Raw genomic sequence first — 9,481 nt, forward strand, 5'->3', positions numbered from 1 at the left:
AGGAGATGCCTGATCTTCCAGTTAGTCAGAGTGCAGGTGACCTAGCAGCTACTGCAGCATCTATATCTCCATCTCGAATGGATGTAACCATGCACATTGCTGAAGAAAAGTGTAGATCAGAGAAGAGTGTGGTGGAGGCGCAAGGAACAGCTGTTGCTGAGTTTAGTTCCTTAATCTAGATGATCCAGGACTGTGGACCCACTTGAGCAGTAGCCTGTGGGACTTCCTTGTACTCCATGGGTCACAGCAAGTGAAAAACTTCATGTTCCCCACAGACAATGAAAATAGAAGTTTCCATCCAACACATTACTGGCGTGAAATCCCCAATGGTCACAAAGTGGAGACGCCATGGCTTATGTACTCAAAAACCCAGAATGCTGCATACTGTTTTTGTTGAAAACTCTTCCAGTCTAATGTTCCAGCCACATTGGGTTCTACAGGAAAAAAGGACTGGAAAAATCTGGCTAGAAATCTGGCATGCCACAAGAAGGCAGCAAATCACCAGAGAGCATTCCATAGGTGGAAAGAGCTTGAGATGAGACTAAGGTTAAAGGCCACCATAGATGATCAGCATCGAGAGAAGATTGCATGAGAGTCTCTTTACTGGCAAAATGTTCTAAAAAGGCTCATTGCCATTGTGAGAATGCTTGCTACCCAAAACCTACCACTGTGTGGCACTTCAGATCAGCTGTATGTGCCAAACAATGGAAACTTCCTTAAAATTGTGGAGCTGATGGCTAAGTTTGATGCTGTACTCCAGGAGCATCCAAGAAGAGTCACCACCCAAGAAATGTTTCAGAGTAGCAGCCGTGTTAGTCTGTATCTGCAAAAAGAACAGGAGTACTTGTGGCACTTTAGAGACTAACATTTATTTGAGCATAAGCTTTTGTGGGCCACGAAAGCTTATGCTCAAATAAATTTGTTAGTCTCTAAGGTCCCACCCAAGAAATGTACACACACCACTACCTTGGAAAAGCAATTCAAAATGAGATCATACAGTTATTGGCAACAAAAGTCAAACAGAAGATTGTGGCAGATCTGAAGTCAGCAAGATATTACTCTGTTATTCTGGACTGCACACCTGACATCAGCCATACAGAATAAATGACTTTAATGGTGCATTTTGTGACAACAACAGAACCTAGTGAAAATATCCCTCCAGTGGTGACGGTCAGAGAGCATTTTCTAGAATTTATTTGCAAAAAGAAAAGGAGTACTTGTGGCACCTTAGAGACTAACAAATTTATTTGAGCATAAGCTTTCATGAGCTACACTGAATGCATCCGATGAAGTGAGCTGTAGCTCACGAAAGCTTATGCTCAAATAAATTGGTTAGTCTCTAAGGTGCCACAAGTCCTCCTTTTCTTTTTGCGAATACAGACTAACATAGCTGCTACTCTGAAACCTAGAATTTATTGACATTGATGATACTACAGGAGCTGGTATGAAAAATTTGCTTCTTAAAAAGCTGGAAGATACGGGAATTATGATAGCTGACATGAGAGGTCAAGGCTACGATAATGGTGCCAACATGAAGGGAAAGAACAGAGGAGTGCAGGCACGGATCCGAGAGTTAAACCCTCGAGCTTTTTTTGTCCCATGCAGTTCTCATTCATTGAACTTGGTGATCAGTGATGCAGCATCACCTTCTAGTGAGGCTGCTGAATTAATGTAATTCAAACCATCTGTGTATTTTTTTTCTGCATCAACTCATCGATGGCAAATTTTGAAGCAACATCTGGGAACGTCCTCTCTGACACTGACACCACTGAGTGCCACAAGATGGGAAAGTTGAGTGGAGGCGATAAAGCCTATCAAACAGCAAACTGGGAAGATAGATAATGCCATAGTTGCCATTATGGAGGGTAATGCTATCACAGGATCTGTCTGTGGGAGAACAGTGACAGAGGGAAATGAAATCACCAGAAACATACATAAGTTCAGATTTCTGTGTGGCTTAGTGTAGTGGCATGACATTCTGTTTGAAATAAATTTTGTAAGCAAGAGACTCCAAGATGTTGACTTTGATATATCTGGAGCAATGGAACAATTGGACAAAGCAAAATCATACCTACTGTGACAGGGTCAGGCCAGATGGCTACAGGAGAGTAATAGAAGGCAGATATATTAGCCCCAGGTTAAGTAGGTCCCTTTTCCCTGGGTAAGCTAACAGGGAAGGTTCCAGAACAATCAGGAACCTTCTGGAGACAATTAAGACAGACAGGCTGATTAGAACACCTGCAGCCAATCAAGAAGCTGCTAGAATAAATTAAGGCAGGCTAATCAGGGCATCTGGGTTTAAAAAGGAGCTCACTTCAGTTTGTGGTTCGTGTGTAAGGAGCTGGGAGCAAAAGGCGCTAGGAGCTGAGAGTAAGAACGCGGACTGTTGGAGGACTGAGATGTACAAGCTTTATCAGACACCAGGAGGAAGGTCCTATGGTGAGGATAAAGAAGGTGTTGGGAGGAGGCCATGGGGAAGTAGCCCAGGGAGTTGTAGCTGTTGCACAGCTGTTCCAGGAGGCACTCTAGACAGCTGCATTCCACAGGGCCCTGGGCTGGAACCCCGAGTAGAGGGCGAGCCCGGGTTCCCCCAGAACCTCCCAACTCCTGGTCAGACACAGGAGGAGTTGACCTGGACTGTGGGTTCACGAAAACAGTCAAACTGAGGGCTGCCGTGAAGCTCCAAGGTGAGCAAACCCGCCAATAAGCGCAAGACCCACCAAGGTAGAGGAGAAACTTTGTCACACTACAGTCTTACAGGTCAGATGAGGGATTTCAAAACGTTCTGAAGAGTGCACAAAAGCTGGCAGAGGAACTTCACACTGAAGCATTTTCCCACCCATCCATGAATACAAGAGTCACCAAAGAAGAAGACATTTTGATTATGAGGCACAGAATAATCCCATAAGAGACCCCAGACAGCAATTCAAAGTTGAATTCTTTAACCAGGTGCTAGATTGTGCAATACAGTCAGTTGAAGAATGTTTCATGCAGCTCAAGGAACACAGCAGTATATTTGGGATGTTGTATGATATTCCAAAATTCCTCACTATACCTGAAGAAGACCTACACCAGCAATGCAGGGCACTAGAGACTGTGCTGACACATGATGACGTGCTCGATACTGATGCGAGCGATTTAGGTGATGAACTGAAAGCCCTTTCAAGATACATTTCAGCAGGATCAATTCTAAAGGCTGTTCTGGAATATATGTGCACAAATAAGATGACCACCCTCTTTCCAAATGCTTTTGTTGCTCTGCGCATGCTTCTAACACTTCCTGTAACTGTTGCCAGCGGAGAATGCAGCTTCTCCAAGCTGAAGTTAATAAAAAAAACTTCTACGCTCCACAATGACACAGGAGAGGCTGGTCGGCCTTGCAACCATCTCAACAGAGCATGAGCTGGCCCAGACTGTGGACCTTCAGGAAGCAGTTCAAATCTTTGCAACCAAGAAGGCATGGAAAGCACCACTTTGATTATTCAAACATAAAAATGCCAGTGTTTACTATGCAGACAAGAAAAGTTACATTTGCTGTTCAGGTGTTTGAAAGTTAAGTGTTACTTAAAATTTTTGAACAAGGCATTTTAAGTTGTTAGTTCTCCTTCATTGGGGTAGGTAGCAGAGCAGTACCATGAGAGGAGTAGAACAGGAAGAAAGCAGAATTGAGATCTTTCAATGTTTTGGCCCAAGCGAGGGGGTATGGGGGCATCATTTGAGCTCCCCGCCTCAGGTGCCAAAATGTTGTGGGCCGGCCCTGGATCTTGCTGTGCTCAGCCAGGGCTCCCATCCAGATGGTGAAGATGGGGAGAGATGAGAGTGTCAGTTCTGTGTCTACAGCCGTGGCCACCATGCTGCCTTCCTGCACAGTGCAGCTCCTCTGATCCGGTTGGAGAAAATATCCTCCATCATCACACACTGCTCCCCCAGCCGGACCCCGGAGAGAAAAGACGGTACAAGGCTCGTTCTACTAGGCTCAGCTCAGCCTTTGCCGGGAGCTCCCTTTGAGTGACCACCTTAGCCTTTTGCTCCAGAGGCTGGCCGGAGGTGGGGGAGCCTCAGCTTTGCTGGCTGGGGCATTGGAAGGACTTGGTTGCCCCATTCAGGCTGATTGGAAGGGGCATGTAGTCCCCAAAAGAAAGCCGGGGTCCTGTCATGTATGGAAGATGCCAGGGCCACACAGGGGAGACAGGTCCTGGCACGCTAAAGGTCAGTGCTATGCCCTGGTAGGGACAGCTGATCCTTAGTGCTATGGAAAGGGCAGCTGAACATGGACAATGCAGCCTGCGAGCAAGGACCCATCACTATAACAAATCCTTAATGCCGCTCCCATTCTCCATGGGGCCGGAAACAAAAAGCAAAGCAAACACATGGCAGCAAATTCTCGGTTTCACCCCCCTACAATTAACTTGACGGCAGAATGCTGAAGCAACTAAAGTTGGGTTTCTCTGCCCCCTGGTGTCCAGTTTGCAAGCATGCATTTGGAAAATTGTGTCCTCCACTGATTTGGTCAACTGTCTTCATTCCATATCATTGTCCACTTGTTGAGTTGTTAACTCTATTCTCGTTGTCATTTTGATTTGTGATTGGGTTGCTTAATGCTTAAGGAGGCTAGTAAAGGTTATAGTCGTTCGCTTTAGTGAGGCGTTTAGTTGATTTCAAGTTTGATTTTTATTAACTTGTAATAAAATCCATGAGGGATAGCTCAGTGGTTTGAGCATTGGCCTGCTAAACCCAGGATTGTAAGTTCAATCCTTGAGGGGGCCATTTAGGGATCTGGACCAAAAATTGGGGATTTGAGCAGGGGGGTTGGACTAGATGACCTCCTAAGGTCCCTTCCACCCCTGATATCCTATGAAAGGATATAGGCCCAGATCCACAAAGGTATTTAGGCTCCTAACTTCTACTGAAATCCATGGAAATTTAGAGCCTAAATACCTTTGTATATTGAGCCACAGAGCTGGCTTTTCCTGTAAAATTATAGCAAGGGTCCCAACATTCTCCCCAAGGGCAAAAGATCATTCAGTGAAGTATCTCAGAGATCCTTAGCTCTGTCCCTAAATCACTACCTATGTCCCTCACAAATCAATACACTTCATGTTTCAAATACTGTTTGCAAACTATCTAGAGACCATGAATTATTAGAAGAATTTAACTGGAGAGTCACTTCAAATGAGGAATAAATTGGAGAAACCCCCAGTGTGCTCATGGAAAATTTGCAAACAGATAATGAGGCCAAAATAATCAAATACAGAATTTATTATGACTGTTTGGCCCAGTTTTAAGTGAGCTCCATCAGTTTCTTCTATGGATTTGGGGAGATCTCCCAAATTGGACTGGGCTGGACCTTGTCATTAATGCTGTCCCACAATGTAGTGTAACTTTAAGACAGGTGGGTTAGACCCACCTGTGACTAATTAATTCCTCCTAGGTGATGGATCTGAGGCCAGGGATCAAGTGATAGCCTGCTGGCCACCTGCTGCCAACAAGCCACTCAGGGAGAAGGTAGGTTCCTATACGGGGGGCTGGGAAGGAGCTTTTTGATTTCTATAGGCTTGTTTCTGCTTAAATAAACCAAGGGAGGGAAGTTTTGCTGCTGTTAGGTGCTTTATTTGGTGCAGTGCCTGGTGAGTTGGTCCAGGGGCTCATATCTAGGGTACTTACCCGGCCCTCTCACTCTGGTGTTGGAGAACTGAAGCTGCCTCTCAAGCGCATGGGTGTTTCAAGCAGTTTTGTTTCAATAACTCCAGTGCTTTCCTAACTTGGGGGGAGGGTCCCCCAGGCCAGGGTCTCCTGGTCTCTCCCCCTCCGCAACACGTGCAGGGACATAGTCTGTGATTGGTGTAAGCCTCCAGCTAGCAGCTGTGTGTGTCATATGCACCCATGCTAGGGGTATTTTGGGGTTTTCCACATACCCTGGACAAAAGGGCTCCCAGTATTCCTGCTGGCAGAGCCAGTAGAGGACTAGGAGAAAAGGGGAAAACCCTGTCTACATTTGCTGTAGGAGCCAACAGCTGGGTTGAAGTGGCCTCCACTGCAAAAGGAAAGGGGTCAGTTGTGTACCTGGTAACAGAGAGGAAAGGACCTCACTGGATCCTGCCATAGGTCCTGGGCAGCTACGCATCCCAGATCTGGGAGAAACCAGGACTTAGTCCTTGTTTGGTTTGAATGGTCATTATGCACAGAGTCTCAATACTGCTGTACACCAAGAAATTATATTATAGACAGGGCCAGTTCTAGGGGTGATCACCCTGGACACCACCCTCCAGGGAGCACTGTGCTGCCCAGTGTCTTTTTTCCTCAGCTCTGATTGGCTGGCTGTTTTTGCATTGGCCCACTGTTTTGTTTTGTTTCTCTCACCGCTGGGGGTGTAACAAAATGGCCGGGGCTGCTCCTGACTATAGATGGGGATGTGCTGGCTCTGGAGTGGAGCCCTCTCCTTTATCCAACCCAGGACAGTAGCGATGCGAAGTTGCTCGCTCTTTGGTTGTGTCTAGGGCCTGATTCAAAGCCCACTGATGTCAAGGAGACTCTCAGGGCATGGGCGCATGTCGGTGGGTCTCCCCGCCGCTCTTCATGGAGAGTGGGGCGGGGCACAATGGTGCTGGTTGCCCCCTCGCTGCTATCTCAGCAGACAGACCAAGGCATGGGGAGAAACTGAGCTCCCTTCCTGGAGGCGAGCCCCCTGGAACTGTAGGGTCAGTCTGGCACTGTCATGTACGTGGAGGACAGGTTCTGGCAGGGTTGTCAGCCTGGTCCCTTTCACCTGCACCAGATGCACTCTCACCCTGCAAACTGGAAGGGGTACCGGTGAGCATTGGAGAGAAGCGAGGTTGGCACGATGGCCCCCTCTGCTGAGTTTGCTGAAGAGCCACGCGCTCTCTGTCCCCCCAGAAATGGCCGTTCTAACACTGCCTTCCTCAATGCACGCAGGTTTCCATGAGCAAGGGCCTGCCCCGCCGTGATGTCATAGCACCGATTCCTCCGCATCAGACAGCGTCCAAGCAACGCTTGGACAAGCTCCACCGTCCGGTGCTACCAAGCTCCCGTCACGCCCAGGGCTCCCAGGTAGGCTCCTACCTCTCCAAACATTTTGGTGGTGTCACACTGACCCCTGCAGGGCCCCTGGGGTCAGATCCTCAGCTGGTGCAAGCTGAGCTCAGCAGAGTGCTGCTGGCCCTGGCCCTGTACTCAGTCCCCATTATCCAGTAGGGCAGCAGAAAGGGCCTGAGTCCTTGCACACTGAAAAATCCCCTGAAGGAGGCAATGTTCTAGTTACCTCCCACCAATTCCTTTTGTGGCTTGTGAGCCATGGATAGGGAAAGGCATAACACACACCCCACCCCACCCTGCCCTATTCCCCTCTAATGTCCCAGTGTGATATGCTGGGTTACAGCCTGCTAGGTGCAAGAGGTGGAAAACCATGCGTCCTTGCCTTGTGGCTGCCAGGCTAGCACCGTGGTGCAGGAGAGCTCAGCACTGATTTCCAGGACCCGCTAAGGCCAGGATCCTGCAAACGCGTAGGCTGTGCTTCGTGTTCTGCGTGTGATTAGCTCTCGTGAGTTAGAAGTGGAGACTCTGCAGGGCCAGGGCCTAGGAGAGCACCCGGGGTGCTAGATGGTGGCTCTAGCTGCCTGTGTATCATGCACCCACTACCGCTGTATCTAAGCTCCAGCCCTATCCGCAGAAGAAGGGACAAGAGCCCTTATGTGCCCCTTACTTTATTTTCCCCAAAACTGCTATCACGATCCCCAGCGACAATCCATGTTCCACGGCTGGCCCGAGGGGCCGGTGATCACGGAGAGAGGCGCCACCACCATGAGCAGGGTGCTGCCTCCCAGCTTGGCCAGGCAAGGCTGGATGTACTTCTCAAAGGCGGTGCGGTTCTCTGGCTCTTTTCCAGGGCCTGCAAGAGCTCAAGGGGAGGCCATGGGGTCTCTCTTTCTGTCTCTAAGGAGTGTTTCTTGAAAAGAACCATCCCCCGAAGGCCATGTACCTGGGGTGATGCCTGTAGGGAGGAAAAGGAAAACAGATTGTCCATCCATCCGCTGGAAGCTCCTTTCCCTTCAGCAGGGAATTTGGGGCCCTAGTCATCTCTCTGCCCCCAGGGTCGGAAAGAGAATGCTCCCCAGGCCAGGATGCACTGGAGTGCTGAGCCCTCCCTTCTGAGAGCTTACAGACTATGCAGGGGTCTTGTCTGTCCTGACATACAGTGGACGGGTTTCAGCCCTCTTCTGCACTCCAGCCCCAGCAGCTGCGCCCTGCAGTGCTGAAGCCCTGAGAACCCCCTTCCTGCTGGGCGAGAGACCCTACTCCACCACCCCACTGCAAGGCAGACGTCCTGAGCTCCCCTCCCAGTCTGGTAGGTGGAGAAAGGAGGGAGGTGTGAGTGGTTCCACAAACCTCACTTTAACAGTAAAAGAGCCACATGTGGCTCACAAGCCATAATTTGGCCACCCCTGGCATAGACACATGCTTTGCTGTAGCTGCATGCCACAGGCGGATAATTGGTGAAGTCAAAATGGCTCAGAACATAAAAAGTGGACAGTAGCAGACCATGAATTCCACTGTTGATTCAATCTGGTGATTGAATGCAAAGAGCTCTCAGCCATGCTTGTGCCTGCTTCCATTGCTTCACGCTGGCTCTGCAGATATTTTAGGCTTCTGACTGATACACAGAGTGACCATCCTGGAATCTTTTTATATCGATTTAGCCTTTAAGAACATCCATTTTGCACTGCGCGAGTATATCCCACGCACATTCCGTGCTCAGCAGCTGTCCAAAGCCCTGAATGTTCTAATCCTAAGGCTCATTTTAGTGAAAACTCCAGAAAATTGGCCTAGTGGGTAGAGCATTAGACCAGGATTCAGAAGACCTGTTTTTAGCTCCGCCACTGGCCTGCTGGGTGACTTTGGCCAATTCACGTCACTGCTTTGTGCCTCAGTTTCCCCATCTGTAAAATGGGGATAGTGATACTGACTTCCTTTGTAAAGTGCCTTAAAAATCTACTGATGAACATAAGAATGGCCATACTGGGTCAGACCAAATGTCTGTCTAGCCCTGTCTTCTGACAGTGGCCAATGCCAGGCTTCAGAAGGAATGAACAGAACAGGGGAATTATCAAGTGATTCATGCCCTGTTGTCCACTCCCAGCTTCTAGCAGTCAGAGGTCAGGGACACCTGGAGCAAGTGGTTGTGTTCCTGACCATCCTGGCTAATAGCGATGAGTCCATGAACTATTTTTTTAAACTCAGTTATAGTTTTGGCCTTCACAACATCCTCTAGCAATGACTTCCACAGGTTGACTGTGTGCTGTGTGAAGAAATACTTCCTCTTGTTTGTTTTAAATCTGCTGCCTATTAATGTCATTGGGTGACTCCTAGTTCTTGTGTTATGTGAAGGGATAAATAACACTTTTTCTCTGCACCATTCGTGATTTTGTAGACCTTTATCATATCCCCCCTTAGACGTCTCATTTCC

This window comes from Eretmochelys imbricata, chromosome 14 (genome assembly GCF_965152235.1).
Source record: "Eretmochelys imbricata isolate rEreImb1 chromosome 14, rEreImb1.hap1, whole genome shotgun sequence".
NCBI lineage: Eukaryota > Metazoa > Chordata > Testudines > Cheloniidae > Eretmochelys > Eretmochelys imbricata.